General features: G+C 42.8%; 1 protein-coding gene across 1 annotated transcript in view; it reads right to left on the minus strand.

Moving 5' to 3' along the window:
* Positions 1-24,306, minus strand: part of LOC138165490 (volume-regulated anion channel subunit LRRC8C) — a 105,210-nt gene extending 80,904 nt beyond the window's left edge. The window contains exon 1 of the mRNA XM_069093880.1: positions 23,945-24,306. The gene's annotated coding sequence lies outside the window, so the exon portion shown is untranslated. The remainder of the gene's footprint in view (positions 1-23,944) is intronic.
* Between the last annotated feature and the right edge of the window lie 2,298 nt (positions 24,307-26,604).

Consider the following 26,604-nt stretch of genomic DNA (forward strand, 5'->3'; position numbering starts at 1 on the left):
TATGAGGCAAAACTCTCAGCTGAAAGGGTGGGAGAGGGCAAGCCCTGGAGGTTTGAAGAGCCACACGGTGAGTGATAGAACGAGTCAGTGAGGATTGCCTTGTCATAAGGCCCCAAGGGAGGTTCTGTAGCATGAATCTGCAGTGGACCTACTCAGTATAGTTTCATTCAACATCATGTATGTAGAAGCAAAGGCAGTGAATGGTGGGAATAATCCAAGGCTGACTTGGCAAAGTAAGATTGGTAATAGGATAAGACAGGGCAGCAGAGGATTTGAAAAAAAAAAAAAGGGCACATGGGGTGTCCAGGTGGTGCAGTGAATAGAGTACTGGCCCTGGAGTCAGGAGGTACCAAATTCAAATCTGACCTCAGACACCTAACACTTACTAGCCGTGTGACCTTGGGCAAGTCACTTAACCCCAATTGCCATCCTCCAAAAAAGGAAAAAAAAAAAAAAAGAAGAAAAGGGGACAATATAAATTTGAACTGGTTCCCCAAGGGATTAAGATGATGGGGAAGGGAGAAGAGTGTAGTTGGTTCAGGGATGAGTAGAAAGGGACCTCAGAAGCCATCTCATCCAACTAGCACTTGGTCAACCTAACAATTCCTTCTATGGCATCCCTGAAAGTGTTCATCCCCGAGAGTTTTGTTTAAAAACCTTCAGTGATGGGCAACCCATTACCTCTCAAGGCAGCACATTCCACTTCCTGACAGCTCTTTATTATTAGCATGGTTTTCCTTTCTGTATCTTGAATGTACTTAGTTATTTACACATGATCTCCTCCATTAAAATGTATGCTCCTTGAAGGTGGGGAGTGTTTTTACCTTTTGTATCATCAGGGCTTAGCACAGTGCCTAGAACACAGTAAGTGATTAATAAATGTGCTTTGATTGATTTGATTGACATCCCACCAAAATTTGCCTTGATCACACTCACTGGTTGATCTGCCCTCCTGGCCAAACACAACAGTCTAATCCTTCTTCCGGATGCCAGCCCTTATAATTGTTAAGACATCTATCACGTACTGTACCTCCCCTCACCCACTTCTCTTTATTCCTTCAACTGACCATATGGCATTATCTTGAAGACTGTCATCAATTCAGTTGCACTCATGTGAATGCTCTCCAGCTTGACCATGTTGCTCTTAAAATGAGGCACCCAGAACTTCTGAACATAATACATCATATTACAGCCTGACCAGGGCAGAGAAAAGCAGGACTATCCCTTCCCTAGTCTTGAACACAACACCTCCCTTAGAGCAGCCCAAGCCTACATTAGTTTTCTTTTTTAATTTTTTTTTTTTTGCTTTTTCAAGGGTGGAAGGCAGGACAATTGGGGTTAAATGATTTGCCCAAGGTCACACAGCTAGTATTACATGTCTGAGGCTGGATTTGAACTCGGGTCCTCCTGACTCCAGGGCCAGTGCTTTACTCACTGCACCACCTAGCCTCCCCCATTAGTTTTCTTAAGCTGTAATCAATTACACTTCTGACTTCATGTTGAGCTTGCTGTCTACTAAGACCCCTGGATCCTTTGCAGATGCATGGCTGTCTAGCCATGCCATCCCCATCTGGTACTGAAGAAGCTGATTTTTTAAAACTCAACTCTAATCTTTACAGATAGTCTATCATCCATGACATTTTGATGTGGGAAAATAAAGGTTTCAAGAGATTCTGTCTATGACAGCAATGAATGAGGGAAAAGTTATGGAGTCCCATCTAGGCCATGAATTCAATTAAACACAGGTTAACAGAAAAACTAAAAATTCCTTTAAGGAGATAGTATAGCTGAACAGTGTAAAGGGCTGAATTTAGGCTTCGGTGTCCCCAGAGGCATGACTTCTACTCCCACTGTTGCCAGGGTGGATATAATCCAAGAAAAAATGAAGCTCAAAAAGAGCAGAACCAAGAGAACATGGGACGCAGAATGACAAGGTTGTTTTAAGAAGAACTTTGAACTAAGTCATTTTGAATATTATAAATTCTCAAGTCAACTGCAAAAGACATATGAAGGAAGATGCTAAGCACATCCAGAGAAAGAACTAGTGAACAGAAATAGATGCAGTATGGTTTTTCATATATATATATATATATATATATATATATATAATGCATATATGTATATGCATGCATTTATACACACATACATATATGTACCCAAGTGTATGTGCACATACACATACACACATCATATTAGGGTCTAATGTCAGCCTTCGCTAGGGCAGGGTGGGGAGGGAGAAAAAAAAGTGCCCAGCAGAGAACAAAAGAAAACTTAGAAGGAAGCACAGAAAAGCAGGGAAGCTTTGGAAATGGTGTCTAATATTTATTACATAGTTGTTTTTTTTTTTAAAGAGAGTAAACAGCATGAAATGAAAATTCATGGCTTTATATTGAATTCTCTTTTTATGTTGTGCTGAGTACATGGGAATGTTCTTTTTTGCCTTTAAGTTCAAAATAAATAAATATAAAACAGTTTTTAAAATGCATTTAGTAATGAGGCAAATTCTGAATACTTATTGAAGTAAAGTACTACAGAAAATCAATCCTCAGCTTCTAGATTGTGCTAAGTCACTGTAATCAAAAGCTGTCATGTAATACCCCGCCAACTTACATCATGCAAGGAGCCGAGTCTTTGTTTCAAACTCCCATTAGAGTTTGGTTTCAAAAAGGGAGCTTCAGGAGAGAATGGAACAAAGTCAGGCAGATCTCCAGTATAAATGGGTCATGTTCTATATGTTGATTTGAAAATATCCAGCAAATTTTTCTACAAAAGTCTATTTAACCCCTGATGAGCAGAAATAGCGTACATCTCATTCATTCATGGTTTTAAAAAAATGGACGTGAAGTCTAAAAGAAGACTCCTCTCCCGCTATACTGAGTCTCTCAGCAACATTGAAAGGAGAAACATTGGGCTCCTGAAACACTTCTCACTCTCAAGGACAGGCAGGGGTTTCCCTGTCCAAGGAATCCATGGGTAACTGCAGGGTTCCTTGAACTTGGATGGGGAAAAGATTATATCTTTATTTTTATTAACCACTAATGGAAATTTAGCATTTCCTTCAATTATTTAAAAACATGGTTATGAGAAGGGGCTGCCAAAGGAGTTCATGATGGGAAAAGAGTTAAGAGCCTCTGGTCTAGGGTTCTAGGGAGCCCCTTCCCATAAGCTGATCTTTGAAAGGATTCATGTCTATTTGGGATGTTTGTAACCTTTGGAAAGGCCTGTATAGTGGGTACTAATTAGCTAGGAAGGCTGATCTGAATTCCTCACAGGATCAGAAATTAGAGTTGGAAGGGACCTCAGAGGCCTACTAATCCAATGCCTTCATTTTTAGATTGAGGAAATGGAGGTGGGGGAAGGGAATTAAATGACAACTTCACTCAGGTAAAGTATAAAAGGTAAGATTCGCACTCAACTCTTCTACCTAAGAGCCAGTGTTATTTCCACTGAAGTTCTTGCCTTTGATGCTTACTAGCTTCGTGGCCAGAGGTAAGTGCCCTAGTCTGTAAAATAGGGACAATAACAGCTGTGGTGCCTACCTCATGGATTCCAGTGAGATTGTGTCTGCCAAATGCTTGGCAAATTTTTAAATTCTCTGTCAGTATCAGCAATTATTATTACTGACTGTGCGTGACTCTGACGAGTCGATTAACTTCCTAGTTCCATGGGGGCAACTCTCTAAGATAACTGAGTGCAGAGGAAGTGGGATCTACATGAGAAAAGGAAGTTTATTAATAAAAGCACCCCACATAAATGAAATCATGGGTCCAGTAAGATGATAGATAGCTCTAGAAAGAGATAGAGATAAGGAAATTCCTCCCCAGGGTCAATCACAGATTTTCAGTTGGGGATAGGACCTCAGCAACTATCTATTCCAAGCTTCCTCATACAGATATAGAAAATGAGATGGATGCCCAAGTTCATATTCATTTGTTTTCAGTCATGTCTCACCTTTTGTGATCTCACTTCTTTTTTGTTTTAGGCATAGATACTGTAGTGGTTTGCCATTTCCTTCTCCAGTTCATTTTACAGATAAGGAAACTGAGGCAAACAAGGGTTAAATGACCTGCTCAGGGTCACACAGCAATTAAGTGTCTAAGGTCATATTTGAACTCAGGGCTCCCTGACTCCAGACTTGGCACTCCATCCACTGTACCACCTGGTGGCCCACCCAAGGCCATTCAAGTAATCAAAAGTAGAGCCAGAATTTGAACCCAGGTCCTTATCTAATGCCTGCTTTGCTATACCAAACCAACATATTTTCCTAAGAAATTCACTCAGTACAGCTGAGCAAACATAAAGATACTCTCAGAGTATCATGAGATCTCCATGAGATCAGAGATGAGGTATTTAGGGGAAGCCTGAAACGAAGTGATCATTATTAACTGGCTCTTTTATGACTTTTTCCTTACTTCAGACTGATTTTGTCAGTGTGGGCACTTGCTCAGTCCACAGACATAACCTCTGACCTCATTCCAATTTAATAAGAGGCTTCCGAAAGCTGTTGTGACTTTTTAATTTACTGCTATGGGGCCAAGCAGCTGGTGAGTGGATTCTGAATTTGGCTGGGATGGGCCCTTGCACAGCTTGTGCCTGAAACCTGCCTTTGCTGCTGGTTAAGATCCCCCAGGACTTGGCCTCTGGTAGCACGCTATCACTTAGGGGGAAATGGGGCTTCCCCAAGTCTGAGATGAGGAAGGCATACATTATAGGGATGGGGGACTGGATCGAGAAGAAGACCATGCATAGGGAATAGTTATCGGGTCAGGATGATAGAACAGAGAGTGTGGGAGGGGGAGTAACTTTAAATAAGACTCGGAGCCAGCTTTGAGAGACTTTAAATGCCAGACTAAAACAATAGAGAGCCACTGAAGGTTGGAGAGGGGGAGAGGACTGGAGTGGAGTTACTTAGCACCACTGTGCATATGGTAGCTATGTGGAGAGAGGAAGGAAGGATGGAAGGAGGGGACCCCTCCACCCTTGACTTCCTTGCAGTTGACCATATACCATTCTTGCAGGGCAAATCCTCAATTCTGAGCAATTTAAGAACTTCCTCAGCCCCTATTTCTCCATCTGGCCAAATGCCATAGAGAAATTCATGGAACAGTGCTGACTACAAATAAATGTTGTAGAACTCCAACTGGGCCCTCACCCCTAGTTTCTGCGTTTTATTTCCTTGTCTCTTAGTGATTCCCTAGTACTTCCCCCACAACAGTGGTTCCAGCCCTCATCTCTCAGAGCCCCACCCTGTTCAATGGATGACCTTCCTATCTTCAGTATTGGGAAGCCAGAGGTCAACTGTCAACTCCCTCCTCTACACCCTTTCCTCATCTGCTTCTCTCCTGGTCTCCTGTCTGCATCTCCCAACTCTGGCCATTTTCAATGACCATCCCTCATGCCTGGAATATTCTCCCTCCTCAACTCCAGCTCCTGGTTTTCTTTAAGTCAGCAAAAATTCAGAATTCCTTCTGATCCCCCTGAATTCTAATGCCTTCCCTTTGTTAATTATTTCCAATTTATCATATATTGCCATTGTTGTTGTTGAGTCATTTTTCAGTTGTTTCTGACTCTTTGTGACCCCATTTGGGGTTTTCTTGGCAGAGATACTGGAGTGATTTGCCATTTCCTTCTCCAGCTGATTTTACAAATGAGGAAACTGAGGCAAACAAAGTTAAGTGACTTGCTCAGGGTCACATAGCTAGTAAGTGTCTGAGACCAGATTTGAACTCAGGAAGATGAGTTTTTCTGACTCCAAGCCTGACACACTCTATCTAGCTGCCCTCATCCTATATAGAGAAAGCTTATTTGTGTGTAGTTTTCATGTTGTCCCCCCCATCAGCTTATGAGCTCCTTAAGGGCAAGGACTATCTTTTGCCTTTCTTTGTTTCACCAGAGCTTCCCACAGAGCCTGGTACATAATGGGGTCTTGAGTGACTCACTGGAGGAGGCTGCCCTCACCCTCACCATGGCCAACCTTTCCTCTCAAAGCCATCCACTCTGGTCCCTAGGATCTATCAATCATCATCCATCTCCTCCTTGACTGGCTCCTTTCCCTCTGTATTTGATGATGCTTTGCTCCTTTCTAGGTTAAACCAAAATCAAACCCAACCCAACCACAAAACATTGTGAAGACTCATTCACTCCTCAAACCATTGATACCTGGCTCCATCCCTACTCTTACTCAACTGAAATTCCTCTCTCCAAGGTCACCAGCAGACTGTGCCTCCAAACCCAAATACCTCTTCTCAGTCCTCATCTTCCTTCACCCTTCTCTGCACCACTTTACCCTGTTTGGAACACTGAATTGAAATCTGGCCTCAGGACACTGACTAGCAGTGTGACCGTGGGCAAGTCACTACCCTGTTTGTCTCAGATTCCTCATCTATCAAATGATCTGGAGAAGGAAACGGCCAACCACTCCAGTATCTGCCAAGAAAACACCAAATGGGATCACGAAGAGTCGGACCCAGCTGAAATGACTGAACAACAACCACTTCCTGAGAGCTGAGGATGCTTAACCAGGAGAATTGAAGATTAGAGGGGTGTGTAGGTCAGGCAGCAGGTGGGGTGTCACATTAACCATCTTCAAGCATGTGAAGAATTCTCACAAGAAAGAGGTGCTGAATGCCTTCTGTCAGTCCCCAGAGGGAGCTAGGTGGCACAGTGGAGAGAGTGCTGAGGAAGACCCGAGTTCAAATCCAGCCTCACACACTTATTAGTTGTATAACCCTGGGCAAGTCACTTAAACTGTTTGCCTCAGTTTCTTAATCTGTAAAATGGGGACAATGATACCACCTGCCTCCCAGAGTTTCTGTGAGGATCAAATGGAACAACATTTGTAAAGCACTCAGGCCAGTGCACATGCTAAATGCTATGTAAGTGCTGGCTACCATTATTATTATTATTAAGCAAGAGAAATGGGTAGAAATGATAAACTGATAAATGGAGGTTTCACATAAGGGAGAACTTTTTAACACTTAGCTCTTCAACAGTGGGGTGGGCTGCCTAGTGGGGAATGCAAGGAAGGGACTCCTCATCCCAGGGACTGGTTCAATTAGTTGGCTTCTGAGGTCCCTGACAGCTCTGAGATCTTATGATTCTGTGAGATCCCAGGAAATCACAAACTGGTTACTGAATCAACTCCTTGGTCTATTTTAAATGTGTGTTGTGGTGAATTCTGAGGTCTCCAAAACAAATGATGTTCATTCACTTCAAATAGGGCAGTTGGAAGGAAACTGGGACAAACATCCAGGCTCAAGGCAAATGCATTCTGGGACTCCAGCAATTCTATTGCCTGAAACCTTCATTAAGCCAACCACTGCTGGAGCCAATGAACAAATCAGGAAAGCTCCTTGTGCTAAGAGGATCACAGGGATGGTTCCCCTCCACCTCGTCCCCAGGAAAAAGAATGCTATTCCCCAGAGCTTCGGTGAAGATCAAGTGAGATGATGATGCATAGAAAGGGTTTTGCAAGCCCTTTGAGCTACCAATGTCCTCCTCAAAAGGCCAGCCAACTCAATGCCTCCAGGGAAAGCCCCCAATAGCCCAAGAAATCCCCACAGTGATTTTGAGAACAACCAGCAGGGAACCTGGAATAGTAAGACACTTGTTTGCATGATGGTTTACCCCCAAGGTCGTCTCAACTAGCTGCTATCATCCCTCTCTGTGGTTCAGATGGATTCCCCTAACTGCCCTCTGCCATTAGGGGCCAAAGCAAACTTCCTGAGTATCACTGAGTGCCTGATCTGGGAGAGTTTCTGTGCTCCAGATATAAAGACCAGCTCCTGCCCTAAAGGAACACTCTCAGTGAAAGAATCATCCATACATTCATTTTACACTGATATCCCGTCATCAGCACATGCTATATTTCTTAGGCTGGCAAGGTTTTAGGTGGCTTGAGTATTGAGCTAGGAAGACTAGAGTTCAAATAATGCCTCAGTCATTTGCCAACTAGCATTTACTAAATGCCTACCATGTGTGGGGCAGCTAGGTGGCAAAGTAGATAGAACACCAGCCCTACGATCAGAAGGAACTGAGTTCAAATCCAGCCTCAGACACTTATTAGCTGTGTTACCCTGGGCAAGTCACTTAACCCTGATTGCCTCCAAAAATAAAACATAAAAATAAATATCTACTCTATGCCCAGCACTGTGCTAAGCACTGGGGATATGAAGAAATGGAAAAGACAATCTGTGTTATCAAGGGGCTTACAGTCTAAAGAGGGAGACAACAAGCAGATCACTGTGTGCAAACAAGGTATGTACAGGACAAACCCCAGGTAATCAACAGATTCCAGCTGTGTGACTCTGGGGAAGTCTCGGTTTCCCATCTGGGGGATATCATGGGGATAATAATAGTACCTCTTTCACAGAGTTGCTGTAGCATCAAATGAGATAACATTTGTAAAGTGATCTGTAAACCTAAAAGGCTTATAGAAATGCTGGATATTATTGTTAATATTGAAATATTAAAAAGATATTTATTTAAATATAAGAACACGGGGCTTAGTTGAAGGAGAAATGAACTAAGACATCTATGGGTTAGAGAATTTGTTTCCAGAGCACATGCTATGTTGTCATGTATTTTGTTGGGTGCTGGGGAGGTATGATGAGCTGTAGTTTCTACCCTCAGGGAGCTTGCAATATGGGTAAAGGGGCAGAGAGGGGGAGCCAAACATCACTAAGCTGCAGTAGATGACAAGGACCAAAAGAGAGGGGTGGAGTTTCAGAGGTGAGTGTGGATTCTGGAGGGCTTCTGTAATGAAAATGGAAATTCAAAGATCTTCCCTGCCTCTTAATACACCTAGGGGGGAGTTTGAAGACCTCCCCTGCTTTGAAAGTAAACTCTTCCCCCTAATAGGCTGAATGTAATCACATGGAGCCTGTGATAGAGGGAATTTGCTAAAGGATGGAGCAGAGCCCACAGGAAGCTTCCCTGCTGTGAAGATAAACTCTGATAGGCTGAATGTAGTCACATGGAGCCTGTGGTGGGAGAAGTTTGCTGAAGGAAAGCAGAGTCCACAGAAAGCTGGTAGTCAGAGCTAGCCAGATGGTGGGGGAGAGAGGATGCCCAGGCAAGGAGTCAGATAGGCTAGTGAGTAGATATTGATCTTGTATTGGTTTGTGGGAAGGCTGAAGGATGCTGTGGCTCTCAGCATTATTATGGCTTCTGAATATCTTTGGTACTAAGATGTTATCGGCTTACTGGTTTTGGGATTCAGTTTTCTGGTGTGTAAATAAATGTTTCAGTTCTATTCTCTACCTGAAGAATCTGATATATTTTGTGATCAAATATCATGTGATACTTATAGTGACGGTCTTTATTGTGATTGTAGGCATTATAAATATTGCATTGGTGCTACAACTTCACAGTGGAGGCGTGAACTCAACTGAGCTTTGAAGTTTTTCGAAGGTAAAGATGCCTGACGGAGCAGCATGAGCAAAAACACAGGTGACAAGGAAGAAAGAGACCAGAAGAAGGAACAGTGGTAGGATTATAGATGGAGGGTCAGAAGGGACAGTAGAGGCCATCTAGTCCAAGGCCTTATGAAGGGAAGTCATTTACTTTGGTTGAAGTTCAAGAGGATTATAGGAACTGAGGCTAGAAAGGTAGCACTTGACTATACCGCAAAGGACCTTTAATGCCAGGCCCAAAATGGCGGGCTTTATTTAGTGATGGAGAATGACTGGAATTTTGGAGCAAGGCAGTGATATGCTGATACCTTACACAACACTTTGCCATTAAAAAAAAATCTCTAAGAGGGAGGGCAGGTACTAATGCTCCCTACTTTGTAGTTGAGGAAACTGAGGCTCAGAGAACTCAAGTGACTTATCCAAGGTCACATATCTAGTTCATAGAAGAGCTGAGACTTTCTGATGCTTTTAATATTATACTTGAAGAAAATGGGTCTTCCAGAAGTGTGAAGGGGTGTGGGGGGGGGAGAGAAGAATGATATAGACAGAAAGCAGAAATGCTCAAGGTACTGATCTCAAGGTATTATAATAATAATAAGGAGGGTCTGTGAACTGGGGTGGTTCAATCTGCAGATTTTGCAGAAGTAGCCCCCTGTAATTGATTTGATGAGTATGTTGGGGGTAGGATGGGAGAAAAGCCAAAGCTAAGTGAGTGAGATCTAAGCCTGGGAGAATGATGGCGCCATTAATAGAAATAAAGAAGGTAGGGACAGGTCTTGGGTTTAGGGTGGTAGACAATGGAAGGAAAGGGAGACTAAGAAGATTTAGCATTAGGGAAATAAAGCAGTTTGCCATCATTTCTACTACTTGAATCTCATTTGGTTATTTGGGGGGAGGATCTTTTGTTTTTACATTGCCTTTATTCCAAATATTCATATCCCTCCAACTCCACCCTCGCCCAGAGGGACAGCTCTGTTACAAAGAATAAGATGTTTTAGTTTGTTTGGTTTTTTAAAGAGATTCTGGAAAACTGGCCAAAATTCAAGGTGGACAGTATATGAAATGTATTTATCTCTGTTTTAAAAATTGACATCACTGAAATTGGGAAGTTTCTCATCATTTTTAATCAGCTTTATCTGTTTCTGGCTCTTTTTAAACTCTATCTTACAATCAGCCAATCCATGACACAGAATAAACCTGCCACAAAAACCATTCCTTGGTGTCCCATGTTATTTCTGAGAACTATCAGAATGGAACTGTTATGAACCCCAGCACAGTGGTAGGTGGGTCACCAACTGGGGGTGATCAAGCTCAGCTAGTCTCTCCTGGGGTGTCTGGAACAAAGGCCACTTAAATCTCTTTTTTTCTCTAGGTGGTTTTGTAGATATTGAATAATAAATGTTTAACTAATTTAATTTTCTGGATAATACTTTCTCAGACTGGTGGATCAGTAGAAGGAGTTCCTCTTGGCTCCCTCGGGCACCTGATCTATCTGCATAAACACTTTTTCTTGTGGGGGTTACATCAAAACTGTCAGTACACATCAATACCTCGTGCAATGTATGCTCTTAAGGCTAGGATTACCAATGCAATCCTTCCAGTCACTGAGTAGCAGTAACTAAGGAAAGTTTTTACAAAGTTCCCAAATCAGCTAGAGTAATATATAGTTTCAGATGGTGATGATGGTGACTTTTATTTGTGCAAAAAACCTTTTTAATTTGATATAATCAAAAGTATTCATTTTGCCTTTAGTAATGCTTTCTTTTCTCTTGTTTGGTCCTAAATTCTTCCCTTCTCTGTTGATCTGACAGGTAAACTATTCTTTGCTTTCCTAATTTAATAATAAATATTTCAATAGTTTAAAATTTTAAATAATTACCCTTTCGAATGTGTTTTCTAAGTTTGTAGCTTTTCTTACTTCTGAAGTTATTGAAGCTCAAAAGTGCATTCGAGTTTTGGGACATGCTATACAGTTGCCAAAATACAGTGATGATGATGATGATGATTGATGATGATGATGGTGATGATGATGATGGTAACCTCAGGTTAATAACCCCTAGACTAGAGAGAGCAATAAAGCTAACCAGTGTGCCTAGAAGATAGGGAGAAGAGCAGAGCAGATGCAATCGATGCCCCCTATGCCTGAACACTGGTGTTTGCCATCATTTCCATAGTTTACATCTATTTGTGATGATCTTCTTGCCCTAATTCAGTCTCTGAAGAACATGGTTTCAGGACACCCTGGTGATACTTGATAAATGAATCAACAAACATTTATTTGACTAGCTGTACCGAAGAAGGTTCTAGATCAGAGACAGGCAACCTTTCTGAAGTGTCTACAGCCCTGTTTGTTAGGGTGCTCATAATATGAAGGAAACAAGAAAGTGATGAAATCATACAGGAAATCTCATTATGCTATTTTCCAGAGAATAGAATTTGAGCATTCATCATTAAAGTATAGTAGGGATTTAATTTTTTTCATCCCTACTATGTGCAAAGATACAAATAGAAAAACAGAAAAAAATAACTTCTCAACATTTCAGTTGAGAGACAACACATCGAAGAGATTTCACTCTCTTTTAGCTCTAAATTTATAATTCTTTGACTCAAAAATCCTACTATACTTTAATGATGAATGCTCAAAGGTAGGACCATCTACTTGGACACTGCATCCTAAGGATCTTTCCATCTGACTTGCAACTGATACCTCTTATATATGTGATCTCCATGACAACATAAGCTCCAATGAGAGCAGGGACTGTGTCCACTCTTCTATTTGTATTCCCAGTACACTGAACAGAGGAACCCTTAATTAAAAGCTTTTCAATTCATCCATTCAGAGGATTTGTTAATGAAATAATTATCACATGCACTTTATGTATACAAGAGGCAACATAGCCTAGTGGATAGAGATCTACCTTGGAATCAGGAAGATCTGGGTTCAGTTCTGCCTCGGACACATACAAGCTACATGATCTGGGTAAATTGTTCAACTTCTCTATGCCCTTGGTAATGAATCCTACAAGTAGTGGACAAGTAGCAAATTGGTAAAGGGGGTTTCCACAACAAGAATACCTGGGGCCAATGAACATTACAGGTCTAAAGGACCCCCTTCTCTCCCCAAACTGCACATATATGCAGTTCCATAATTTTCCTTCAGGTCTCATATTTCCCACTTGAGATTATCAGCCCTTACTGCAGGGTTCTTTTGCATTTCTCCTATGTAATGACCCTGCCTGTCTCTGACTTCTCAGATATTGCTGGTGGTGATTCAAGTTCTGGTACAGCTTCCTCCTGTCATCCTCGCCTTCTCATGGGTGAGAGGGAGCTTTTCTTGGGGTCCTTACTGAGCTGTTCCCTATGGAACCAGCAGTTCTCTTGGACTCCTCTGACCCTGAATGTTTCTACCCTGTGGGCCTTTTAGATAATCCCTTAAGCTTCTTGAAATGTACTTTGATAAAATTGACTTTTTAATTAACTCCTTCCTATTTCTTTTCTGGATTTTTTATCAACAAGCATTTATTTTTTAAGCACCTACTATGTGAGTTAAGCCCTGGGGATATGAAAACAAAAGTGAACTAGTCTCTGCTCCTTATATTCTATCAGGGGAAACAATGTGTGCATGTAAAGAGATAAAAATTATGTATAAAGTAGAGTTTCAAGATGGGAGGATTTCTATCAGCGGAGACAACATGTACATATAAAGAGATAAAAATTATATATAAAGTAGTGATACAAGAGGGGAGGATTAGAGGTTGAGGGCATTAATAAAGGCCATGTAAAAGATGGCCCTTGAGCTGAGCCTTGAAGGAAACTATTCAGTCAATAAGCATGCCACACAATGAGAATACAAAGAAATGAAAAGGCCGTGGTTCCTGCCCTCAGAGCACTTACATTCTAATTGGAGAAGAGAACATGTAAATAACTAGTTACATAGAAAATATCTATGAAGTAGATAGCAGGCAATAGGAGAGGAAAAGGCATTAGCAGCTTGAGGGGGACTGGGAAAGGTTTGTACAGAAGGTAGATTTTGAACTGAGTCTTAAAAGGCAGCCAGGAAGGTGAGGGAACAGAGTATTCTAGGCTCAGAGGACAGCCATTGCAATGGCACAGAAACAGGACCTACGAAATAGGGAAGCAGATAGCAGGATCATAGAATTGTTGGAGGAGAGGAAAGTATAAGAACACCGGAAGGCTAGAAGGGTGCCAAATTATGAAATTCTTTAAAAGTCAAAGGATTTTATATTTCATTTTGGATGTAAGGGGGAGTCACAGCAGCTCATTGAGCAGTGTAGTGACATGGTCAGACTCCCACTTTAGGAAAATCACCAGTAGTTGAACGGAAGATGGATTGAAGTGGGGAGCAACTTAAGGTAGAGTGACCATTTCAAACCAAGCATTCTAAGAGGTAGGGATGGGGAGGGAGTGAACTTACTTTGTAGTTACCTTTTCCCCAAGATGACTTTCTTTCATTTTTTGGGTGGGGAGGGAGAAGGAAGCAATTGAAGTTAAATGGCTTGCCCACGGTCACATAGCTAGTAAGTGCCTGAAGCCAAATTTGAATTGAGGTCCTCCTTATTCAGGGTCCAAGTGCTCTATCCACTCTGTCACCTAGCTGATCCTGCCCTTCCTTTAAAAACCCCTCAGTTAGCTCATATATTGAATGGGAAAAAAATATATCATGACATAAAAGTGATCCCCAGTCCACTCTGTGTATGACATCCTTGCATTTGAGAACTGAACATCCCTGGAGAGACAAATACTATTTATCCCTCTTCCCTTGGCCACATTCCCTTGCTCATTCAGCCAGCCTCTCCCCCTGAGATAAATCCCTATTGAGGGTTCCCTTCTCCATTCTAACTCTGCCCCTTCCCATCTGCCTCTGAATAGCATTCCTAGGAATGAGGTAGACTGTCTTTATGCTTGAAGAGAAGACCACATACCTCCCACCTTTCCTGACCTAATCCAACTTTTTTTGCTCAGTGACTTTCTTCATCTGACATTTCTTATCCCTCATTTCAATTTAGGATCATAAAATGGCAATCTGGAAGGTGCTTTAAAGATCTATTCATTTTATGAAGGAGTTCTCTAGCTGGCCTCAGTCATGCCATATTAGTCATAAAGCTTTCCTCTTATTCTCACCTTTAACAGTGGAACAGATTGGTCAAGCTTCTGTTCTTCTCTTTTCCTTCCTTTCTGTCTGTCTCTTTTTCAGGTCCTCCTACTTCTGCTCAGAAGCTCAATTGTTTTCCTTTTTTAAGTTTATTTTTAGTTTTCAACATTCACTCAATTGTTTTTCTAGCCCTTTCTATTTCTTAGGTTTTAAATACATTCAAGCCAAATTAGAGGGTAGAGGAAAGATGTCATGTTGGGGAAGAGATCTTTCATAAGGGCCAAACAAAGGAAGGATTTCCTATTGATGAGAGGTGCTCCAACATCCTATTTGCTGATGATGTCAGACTAATTGTATCAAGCCTGGGAACAATACTACACAGAAGAGGGATTAGAGTTTTTCTCTAAGGTCCCAAAGGGCATCATAAGGAGCAGTTGGTGGAATTTAGAGTCCAAAGTTGATTGTAAGAAAAGCCTTCTTAACAATTAGAATTGTTCCCAAAGTATACTGTGCTGTTTGGGGAGATGGCAAATTTACCATCACTGGAGGTCTTCATGCCAAGGCTAGATAACATGCCTTTGTATGGTATGTGGCATGGGGGATTCTTTTTTCATGTCCTGGTTGGGACAAGATGGCTCATGAGGGCCCATTCTTTGTGTAGATGTTGTCTGTGAAAGCCTCCATAACTCCAAGAAGTACATAAGGACATAAGACACATGTTGATCAATGATGAAAAAACAAAGTGGGTAGAAAGTTCATCTTTAGCAATTGATGATATACAACAGGTCAGTGGGAAGCTGGTTAAATTGATCCTTGGTCTGTTAACATGTGAAGCTATCTTGGAAAAGGTCTATAGACAAATGGCAAATGGGTCCTGGAATGGAGGACAAGGAAGAAACCACCTGGCATGAGTTTTGGAAATTGGGCTGTGCTTTTAGTGGGTCTAAACTGCTGACTGCCAGGGAAGTCTGCCTCTCACACTAAAATTCTCCAAGTGCCATGCCATGGCTGAGAATCTTACCACCACTAGTGGTGAATGAAAGGCAATAACCCAGAGGACATGGGAAGAAGCATGACAGACACAGGCAGATTGGCATATGACATCAATGCAGATAACAAAAGGTGAGCACGGGCTGTCCATGTGTCAAGAATGAGAAGTAAGGAACAGTCAGCTCAGGTGGTACTGGGACCCCCCAAATGCTCAAAGAACAAGGGAAGCCTCCCTGGGTTGTATAACACATTCTCCTCTACAGAGGCAAAACAATAAGAACCCACCAGCTAACAAGGTGTAGAGAGGTTGTTCTGCATACTGCAGGGGGTGGAAGGAGTAACCATTTTGACAATATTGAATCCAATTCAACACAACATGCATTTACTTAAGTGTTGACTAGCCTCTGATCACACAGAGATAAAACTGTCCTTGCCCACAAGGAGCTTATGATCCTATTAGGGGGCCTACATCATGTAACAGAGACAAGGAAAGGTTTCTCATTGGAGGTACTGCTTGGGCTGGACTTTTTGTTTGTTTGATTTTTACTTTATTTTTAAATAAAAGAATACTTTATTTTTCCCAGTTATATGTCAATAGAATTTTAACATTCATTTTTAAAAATTTTGAGTTCCAATTTTTTCTTCCTTCTTTCTCTTCCCTCCCCTCCCTGAGACGGTAAGCAATTTGATAAAGGTTATATATGTGTAATCATACAAAATATATTTCCATATTAGTCATGTTATGAAAGACACAGACCAAAAGGGGGGGGGGGAACCATGAAAAAAAAAAGTGGAAAATGGTATGCTTAAATTTACATTCAGTCAACATCAGTTCTTTCTCTGGATGTGAATAGCATTTTTTATGAGCCTTTTGGGACTGTCTTGGATAATGTATTGCTGAGAAGAGCTAAGTCCTTCATAGTTGATCATTATGCAATATTGCTGGTACTATGTACGATGTTCTGATTCTTACTTCATTTCCCATTAGTTCATGTTATGTCTTTCTAGGATTTGGGGAGAAATCAGTCTTTGAGATGGGCTTTGAAATAAGGTAGAGCAGTGGTAGGGAATCTGTGGCTTTCTAGTTCTTGGGTGTGGCCTTTGGATTGAGTCCAAGTTTCATGGAACAAATTCTCTTATTAAGGGGATTTGTTCTGTGAAGTTTAGATTCAGTCAAAGGGCCGCACTTGAGAAACTAGAGGGCAATGTGTGGTCTTGAGGCAGAGGTGAGGAGTGAGTGTATTCCTAGCATGGGAGAAGGAAGGTGAAGATATTTCATTGTAGTTAATGATGATGATGGAAGGAGGAGGAAGAAGAAGAGGAGGAGGAGGAAGAAGGAGGAAGAGGAGAAGAAAATTAAAATTTATATAGTATTTATAAGGTTTACAAAGTGCTTTATATCTAAACTAATCCTCTTAACAACCCTGTTTGGCAGATCATATTATTGTCCCAATTTTACAGATAAGGAAACTGAAACAAACAGAGCTTAAGTGACTTGCCTAGGGTCATACAACTAGTAAGTGTCTAATTTCCCTAATTTCAAGTTCAGTCCTCTGTACTTGAGTCCCCATTTAGCATCCCACCAGGCCATGTCCTTCCTTTCCTGGTTTCAACCCCTCTAATTTAAAACTTCATTTACTTGATCATTCGGATTCAAAGCTAGGATTATTCCTTTCTCTATAAAGTAAATATGGTCTCTAAGCAGCAGGTGCTCCTCCAGAAATATCCCTCCCTCCCAAGGATGATCTAACATCTGAATGCTATTGACTTACTAAATAAATCATATACATTGTACTGTAACCCTGCAGAAGATACAATATTGCCAAGGGAGGTAAACATTTTAGCAATAACAAAATACATATTAATCTTTGGGAGTACACCTTAGAGAGAAAGGCTTGGATTATCAAAGACATTGAAGTGAAAATCACAGGCATCAGGCTAAACACACATTGGGGAATTTAGGCTCCAAACAACTTAGAACTCTATTTAAATTAGTGGGGAGGAGGTACAAATAGAGGAAACAATTCTCAAAGTACAGAGGAAGGAAAGCCCAAGATGTGATCAGCAATATCCACAGTTCATAGGGACTGGTTCTTTCCCTCTCATAATATGGCAAAGTAGTGATTAAAAGAAATGGAAATTACTTTTTTTTTCTTTCATGAGTTATTCATTCATTTAATATCTATTTGAGTGACTACTGATTTTTGTTTATCAGTGACTACTGACATATTTGAACTGTGACTAGGGCAGGATAGCTGGGGCTTTGCCCCAGGGTGCCAAAATATAAAGAGTACAGAAATATTAAGTGATGATTTTTAAGAGATTGTGCAGTTTGAAAAATTAGTTACATCTTGACGTTTGCATTCTTTCAACAGATCTTAGCACCAAGTTAGCAAGAATAATTTATTTAGCTAAGAAATAACCAGATAATCAGCTCCTCTTAACTCTTCCCCAACACACACAGAGCAGGTGGGCTCTTTTCTGAATTAAATTCTCTCTACTTCCCTCTTCCAGGTGGCAACCAGGGTCTCTCCTTTTGCTCAAAACAATCTGTAATAATTGCTTCTTGTATTATTTTCACAGGGCAGCTAGGTGGCACAAAGTATAGAGAGCTAGGCTGGGAGTCAGGAAGACTCAAGTTCAAATCCAATCTCAGAAATTTATTAGTTGTATGACCCTGAGCAAGTCATTCAACCCTGTCTCAGTTTCTCATCTGTAAAATGAGCTGGAGAAGGAAATGGCAAACCACTCCAGTACCTTTGCCAAGAAAACTCTAAATGGGGTCATGAAGAGTTAGTTGTACGTGACTGAAAAATGACCAAACAACAAAAATCATTTTCACATTGTGGATTACAATACAAAGTTCATTGGCCAGTAAGTACCCTTGATTGGGAACAGTTGGCACAGAGTGGCAAAATCCCTGAAGGCTGGGTATGCTTTTGTCTTTGCAGTCCCAACATGGTGCCTGGCATATAGTAGTGTCGATTCTTTCTCTGAACCTGCCTAAACCCAATCCTTCCTTCCTCTCTTCATCCCACCCCTGCCACTCCATCCCATCTCCTCCAGCCCTTCACTCTGTCAATTCATTCTCCCTTCCTCTGTATTAGATCTTTCCCAGTCACATATAAATATGTTCTAGCATAAGGGCCTTTCCCCAACACCTGATACCCCATCCAGCTACATCTCTCTCTTCTCCCCTTCCAAAATCCATAGAGAAAGTAGTCTATAGACCATCCTCCTGCTCCCTCACTTCCCACTATCCCCTCAACCACCTGCAATCTGACTCCAATCCCCACCATTCTCCTCAAACAGCTCTCACAGAAGGCACCCAAACCCCTGAGCTCATCACCTTTTCCCCAGTACCTACTCTCCTCTGACAGCAGTATTTTTATCAGGGCCACCACTATTCACCTAGCTGAAATGCTTGGAACCTCTGTGTTCTTCCCTCCCATCTCATATTCTATGTCTGATAGCTTCTTTCCTATTTGCATTCCCACTGCCACCAGTGAATCTCTATGTTTCTAAAGGTTGTTTTTCCTTTTAATCATATACTGTGTTCATCTTGTAACTTTAAAAGCTGTCCAGCTTGTCAGTGATTCTTTTTTCACCTTCCTTTTGCTTTTTATTTTCCTATAGCATTTAAAGAAAAATACTTCAATGAGATCTTTTCTTCCTTTTTTCTTTTTTGGTTACTCTGTCTCTAGTCCTCCCTTTTCCCTTCCTACCACTAGATGAAAGGAAAAACAAGACCCTTATTTCCAATATACATAGTCCAGAAAAATAAGTTTCTACACTAGTCCTGTTCAAAAATATGTTGCATTCTGCATTTTGGTTTTATCACTTCTGTTAGCAGGTACTACCCCATCTGTTACAGCCCAGAAAACTTCACCTCTTCCATGAAACCTTCTGGACACCTCCCCTCCATCCCACCCCCTCAGGCCATTCTCCTTCTCTCATCTCACAAAGCACTTCATTTACAAATGCCTTAACCTTTTATCATGTATTACAGTTTCTTGTGCATGTCACTAAATGCAATTCAGTTAACATTTTTAAAAATTGTGTGCTTACTATATATATTTAGTACTATGCTAAAGCCAAGGACACAAAGACAAAAACAAAATGTCCCCTGACTTCAGAGAGCTTACACTTTACCATCACATCCTCTGGGAAGACTATAAACTCTACAAGTGCAAGGTCAGTGCCTTGGTGAACCTATTTGTCTCCCCCTCCCCTACCTAGCACAGGGTTCTTTCTATAACAGGTATCTATTAAAGGTTATATGTAGGATAGTTGGGGGTAAGGCACACCAGGGACCAATTAGGATGCTATGCCATTAGTATAGAGAAGAGGTAATAGGGTGCCAGTATTCAATTCAATTAATACAGATAGATTTCTTAAGTACAGGGCACAGTGCTAAACCTGGGGAAAGATACACACACACACACACACACACACACACACACAAATGGAAAGGATGGGCCAATGGTGATGGTCCTAGGGCAGTAATCATTGTGGTATCTCATTTAACCCTTCACAATAATTCAGTAAGGGAGATACTATTATTATCCCCATTTTACAGATCAGGATATGAGGCAGAGAGAGGTTCCGTGACTTGCCAGAAGTACCTTTCTGCCCTCATAAAGGGCAACATTCATTGCTCATTTTGATGAATGACAGTGTCATGTAGCTTAGCAACTGCTACCTAATTTTTATGTAAATTTTAAATTTTTAAATGACTTGCCAGAAGTAGCTTTCTGGCCTCTCATAAAAGGCAACATTTCACTGCTTATTTTTACAAATGACACTATCACGTATCTTAGCAACAGCTGACTTTTTTTTTTAAACATACATGGAAACTGAAGACTGACTTGCTGTAAGAATATTTCATATTCAGAAGCATTCAATGGCCTCAAATGAGATTTTTGGGGAACTGTGAACGCAAATGATTTAACAAGAATTCAAGAATTAAGTAGACTCAAAATATGGCAACTAAGAAAAGAATTAAATGATCCAATTGTCAACTGAAAAAAAAAAACACCAGAAAAAACAAAGTTAAACAGCTAAGAAGATGGATCTCAGGTGCTGGCATGACCTATCCAGGGTAGGTGTTGCAAAAGTGCCACTTTTTAGATTACTTTTAAAGTTTCAGAGATAAAGGCACAAAAATGACCTGTTCAGAGACAGATTTTTAACTGTTGGTATGCCCCAAAGGTGATGAAAATTGGAATGAAATAAAGTCAAGAAAACTTTTAGAGGAGTCAGGGCTCAAACCAACAGAGAAAAATACTTGAAACATCTTAGATTTTGTGTGACCTAATCATTCAGCAGTCACAAAACTGAATCACTGCTTGTACTGATTAGTCATCAGACTGTGAACATATACAATTTATATGTATTCACACATGTATAACATACAGTAATACAGGAAGAATCTATGATTTCATCAATGTGGGAAACTCCCTGCACAGATGGCCACTCTTGAGTGATGTAGCAGATGTCTTAAGGAGCTACTAGTGAAGTGGGATTCCAACCTAGGTCTCTCTGATTTCAAGCCCAGACTCAATCCACTATCCTGCCTCCACCAGCCTGCTGTTCCATAGTTGTGATGTGATCATGTCACACATATAACAGAAACAGCAGATCAGTTCAACATTTTAAAATTAATTTCATACATAATATGACAGATTGTTTAAACATTTGGTACAAATTTGGAATCAGGAAGACTCATCTTCGTGAATAAAAATCTGGCCTAAGACACTTAATAGCTGTGACCCTGGGCAAGTCACTTCACCCTGTTTGCCTCAGTTTTCCCATCTGTAAAATGAGCTGGAGAAGGAAATGGCAAATCCCTCCAGCATCTTTGCCAAGAAAACCCCAACTGGGGTCACAAAGTGTGGGATATAACTACATACAAACGAACAATAACAATTTGTCGTTAGAAATGTAACTGCTGTGCATTAGGGTCATGGCTTTAAAGCTGGAAGGGACCTCAAAGGTCCAACCAGTGGTAAAAACAGGTCCTTATTTGCCACCTACACACACAAAAAAAAAATTAGTCAGTAGTTGCTAAGATATGTGATACCATCACTTGTAAACAGTGAAATGCTGAAAAGAATCAGAAAGGTACATTAGGCAAGTCATTTCAACAGGTGATGTGATTTCACCCAAGGATCACACAGGTAAATAAGGAGCAGAGGCAGGATTTGAATCCATGGTTTCCATACTCCCCAGTGCTTTCTCCTGTATACCACAATGGATGACTATTCCAAAGCTTTGGGATTTGGGGTCTGTTTTTTGAAGATGAGGTTCTCAGAAACATCAATAATTGAACCCATTGGAGTAACTAACAGGTTCTGCAACTCTCTGAAAGTATTTTCTTCCTTAGACATATTCCACTAAATATTAGCTGCTCTGGAGAAAAGAGGCTCCTACAGATAACAAAAAGGCTGTCCATTTTATCAATTAAAAAGATTTTGAGTTAGACTGGTTTGCTTTGCATGATACACATTACACCTCAGGCTATTTGCAACAGCCTGGACATCACAATCCTAGAAAAACTACACACTCTATACACACTAGATGTAAGACTGGGTATTTAATTTAACCACTGACCCCAGGGAAGCTTCTTATCTTGGACCCCCCTACCATCTAAAGCTCGACACCTAAAACACTTCTTACAGTATAAAATTTGGTCTGCTAATTTGTTTCCAGTACCATATATAGACCTCAACAAAACTTTTTTCTTTCTTTCTTTTTAGTTTTCAGCATTCATTTTCACAAGATTTTGAGTTACAAATTTTCTCCCCCTCTTTCCTCTACTTCCCACCCCAAGATACGGAGACTATTGAATATCCCTTATCCCAACCTTCTCTCTTACATCCTCCCCCCATCCCCACCCCTAACTTTCAGCAAAACTTCTGAAATACAGTCTATTTTGTACCCTCCCAAATCCCATAAAAACTTGAATTCGTTAACATGGTTTATTTTGAGTATTTTGCAATATACCCAAACAAGGGTACAACTTTTGCAGATGCCAGTATTATTTCTAGGGCAGAGGTCCCAGATCTAATTACACTCCCTTCCCCCCCCCCCCAGTTTCTGCTAGTTGACGCATTAAAAGAAAAAATTTAAAGAAACACATTAAAAGAAAATAAAATTTGCTGTTGTCTTATTTCTTTGGAAATCATTGTTTACCTACCAGGAACCATTAACTTTCAGCAAAGTAAAGATTTCTTAGACTAGAGGTCTTTTAGGGAAACAACACCCAGAAGAGACATTGATATGTTAATTAAGGCCTCTAACTGTCAAAATTTGAACTGACCACTTTCCTCCCCCCAAAAGAGTTTAAGCAAAGAAACCAGAGACCATTCCTTTCTCATACTCCCAGGTTTTCTTGTAAATTTGAAAAGTCTAAGGACTCTTCAACGTTCAAGTGAAGTTTGGCACCAACATTCTGAAAGACCCACAGGGGAGGATGTGGGATAGATAGATAGGAATGCTCTAATTGAGCGTGGTTTTGTGAGGATGACTTGGAAGTCGATTAGGAAAAAAAAAGAGATGACTGACAAAAGGAAGGTGCAATTGACCACTAACTCTCTGTAACCGCCCTTTTTGGGAATCTTTAGAGAGAACAACGTTTTAGAAGCTACTGAAAGAACAAGTTAGCAGCAGCAGGAGGAGGGATGAGTGGTTCCCCTCACAAGCCTGGTGGTTCTGGTAGGAAAAGGTGAGCAGCCCCTGCCTCCAAACACTGGCCGCCTTCCTGCCCCCACGGCTCCGGCTAGCACCTCTTTCTTCCCGCAGGTGAACAGACATCTCTCAGACACCCCCTTGCCATCACAGTTCTTTCATTCTCATCCCTTGTCTTCCTCTTAATGAGCTGCAACTTTGGACTTAGGTGTGGGGGAAGGCTGACGAGAGAAGGCAGCTGCTGTTCCACGGGGATGTGCCCAAGGTGAGCGAAAACGACGCTAACCTCTCCCCAACCCGACCACCGCCTTTCTTCCTCCTCCATCTTCCAGTTCCCAGAACCTGCAGCCCACCAGCCGAGTGCACAGCAGGTTGGGGAACGGGGGGCGCCAGCCCAGCCAGAGGGAAGGGGCGAGGCCGAAGAGGCTGAGGCCAGCTTTTGGAGAAGCCACAGTAGGCGGCTGGCTGGCTGCAGCTGCGGCAGTCACAGCAGAGAAGCTGGGCGGAGGAAGGCGGTGGCATGCTGCTACCGAGAAGAGCAAGCAAGGGAGGAGGAAGAAAAAGGAAGAGAGGCGGTGGCGGAGGTGGTGGCAAGTTCTTGTAGTAGTCACACGTTATAACGGAGCCCGACTAGTCACCCTCCTCCTCTTCCCAGTCCCCAGGGCCAGGAGGGCGGTGCTGGGCTGGCACTCCTATCCATCCTCTCCCCCACTGGCCCGGACTGCCCCATCTCCTTTACCTTTGGGTCCCTGGCCGGCGGGATTGCTGATGAGGAGAGGCGAGGGCGCTGCGAGCTGGACTCACAGGAGACGGCAGTCCTCCGAGATGGGAGGGTCGTCGGTGAGGCCACCGGGAGGCCGCCGTGGAGCGCGGTTCATGGCTTATCTCAGCGGTAGCAATGCGGCGGCGGCGGCGACAGCGACCACGGCGGCTTCCTCCTCCCGGTTCCGAGGCTGAAGGCAGCTAACGCCCCAACCCCTAAACAGCCCTCCCCGCGGGCGCCTCCTCCTTCTCGGGCTGCTGCTTCTGCTGCTGCCGCTGCCGGTGCTTCTGCTGCTGCCGCTGCCGCTGCCGCTGCTGCTGCTTCTGCTCCTGATGCTGCTGCTGTTGCTGCCGCCGCCGCCGCCGCCGCCGCTGCTGCGGCCAGCACCGCCCAGCGCCCGGCCCCCAGGGAGGGCGGGCCGCGCCTCCCGCCCCCTGCCCACCCGCGGTGGCGCGCTGAAATCAGCGGGATCCACTCCTGCGCCCTGGCCGTAGTGACGCAAGCTGGCGTTCCAGGGGGATCCTTCCCGCTCGCCTAAGCACTCCTATCTTCGAGCTGGGGAGCGGGGTAGGCGGTGGCTGTATTCCTGTGTGCCGGCGGGCTGGATAGGCTCGAGCCCCTCGGGCCTCCCGGGCTGGAGTCCCCCTCTCTCCCCTCCCCTCCTCCCCGTATGGGTGTGGGTGTGGGCGATTAGGCAGCGGCTGCTCCCTAAGCAAGGTTCCACATCCCCGAACAATGCTAGGAAAAGCTGGGGGCTTCTCTGATCGGTCACCACCCCCGCCCCCAGTCCCGCCTCTCCATCCAAAGGAGAAGCTGGGACTATAAATAGCCGTCGTAGGAACTCTTAGGACAATCCCGAGTTGGGAATGGCGCTTATCTCTCCCCCCCCCCCCCCCCCTTTGCCTTCCCTTCCCTTCTGGACGAGCCGGCGCCCCCGAGAGAAGGAAGGGTTAAGAAGGGCAGGGCCCGGTCGGACCAGGATGTTGGAGCAGAAGGGGAGGGGGTGGGGAGAACTGCAGTTTCCTGAACCTTCTGCCCCACTACAGTCCCCACTCCCAGGTATCCCCTAGCAGAGAGCTACTAAATTTCTACATGATGAGCCAGTCCCTTCCCTGCAGGGATCCCCACTTTTCCTAAAGTTGCTGTGAGAATCCACTCATTTAGCTCTGCACAGCCAAGTCTAACCTTCCAGCTATCCAAGGCCCTAGCGACATCGGGGCTGTGCATATGTGGAGTGGAGAGCACACATTTAGTGCGACCTGGCAGACACTTGGGAAGTCTTTCTTTCTCTGCTTCATTGTCTTTCCTCCCTACCCAGGTTCTTTGCATCTTTAAGACTATCGTGAGTATGGGAAAGCTTGGGTCCAAATTACAGACCTGGAAAAGTTATTAGGAGACACTTCTTTCTGAAAAGGATTCTAGAAGAGAGAAACAAAGACACAGCTCTGGCTTGGCACACTGGGTGGGAAATAGATTTGGACGACCAGGACAATTATTAGGAAGCCAGCGGCCTCACACAAGGGGGCCACATCTAACGGACCTCGAGAAAATAGGTCTAACCTCCTTTTCCTCCCCCTGCTTTTGTCTCTCACACTGAAGGAGAATTATTCAGTAGTGGTTCGATGCCTTGTACTGCTTCCTGGCTGAAGTGCCGGCAAGTCACCCTTCTTTAGTTCCTTTCTTATGACTCCTTTCTACTTTCCAGGAAGCCTACCTCGAATGGCCTTAGGGCTGCTCTATGTCTCTAACCCCAACCTTATTAAGCAAGCTGACTCAGAATGGGCTTCATTTTGCCCAGCACCCAAAACAAATTCCCAAGATAACAGATGAATGTGTGGAGCATCCGTGGGTGGGGCTTACCAGAGCCTGTTACTAGGTAGGAAGAAAGGAAGAGATCATGGACAGTGAGTTGGAAAAGATTGTAAAAAGCAACTTAGTTTAGCCCGTACCCCAACGTATTCTACCTGTACTCTGCAATCCGTGCTCTACTATACCCCAAGACTGGCCCTTAGAGAAAGCCCCTCACCTCCCCTGGGGTAGCTCGTTCTCTAAAAGTTAGGAAATCTTTTATCAGCCCTAAATGTGTCGTGGCATCGCTGCCTTCTGGGGCCAAGCAGAAAGAGTCCAAAGTCTCTCCACAGTAGAATGTAAACACTTGGAGAGCAGGGGTTGCTTAAATCTTGTCTTTGAATACTCAAGGCAGCGCTTAATAACCAGTGGAAATTCAACAGATGCTTGTTGTTGAATTTCTTGACCTACTCAAGTCTTCTCTTCAGACTAAACATCCCCACTTCCTTCAAGTGATCGGCCCCTTTCACGGTCTCCAATCTTTTCACACCATCTTGGATCTTGTTTCTCCACCTGAGCTCCAGTATGCTAGTGCTCTTCTAAAATGAAATCCCCAGCACCGAAAACAATTCCCTTTGACTGATGGACTTCAGTAGTTGGTCTATGCTAGGAAAATCATAGATCCAAGTGATCTCCCCTAAAGTACTGATCTGACCATGTCATTCCCCAACTCAAGAAACTCTAGTGGCTCACCTCCAGGATCAAATATAAAATCTTCTAGCATTCAAAGCCCTTCATAACCTGTTGTAACGGTAATGGGATTTGAAGATCTTCCATGTGCCAGAATT

This window comes from Petaurus breviceps, unplaced genomic scaffold (assembly GCF_028583685.1).
Source record: "Petaurus breviceps papuanus isolate PSGF00001 unplaced genomic scaffold, PetGlider_PUasm1.0 209, whole genome shotgun sequence".
Taxonomy (NCBI): Eukaryota; Metazoa; Chordata; class Mammalia; order Diprotodontia; family Petauridae; genus Petaurus; species Petaurus breviceps.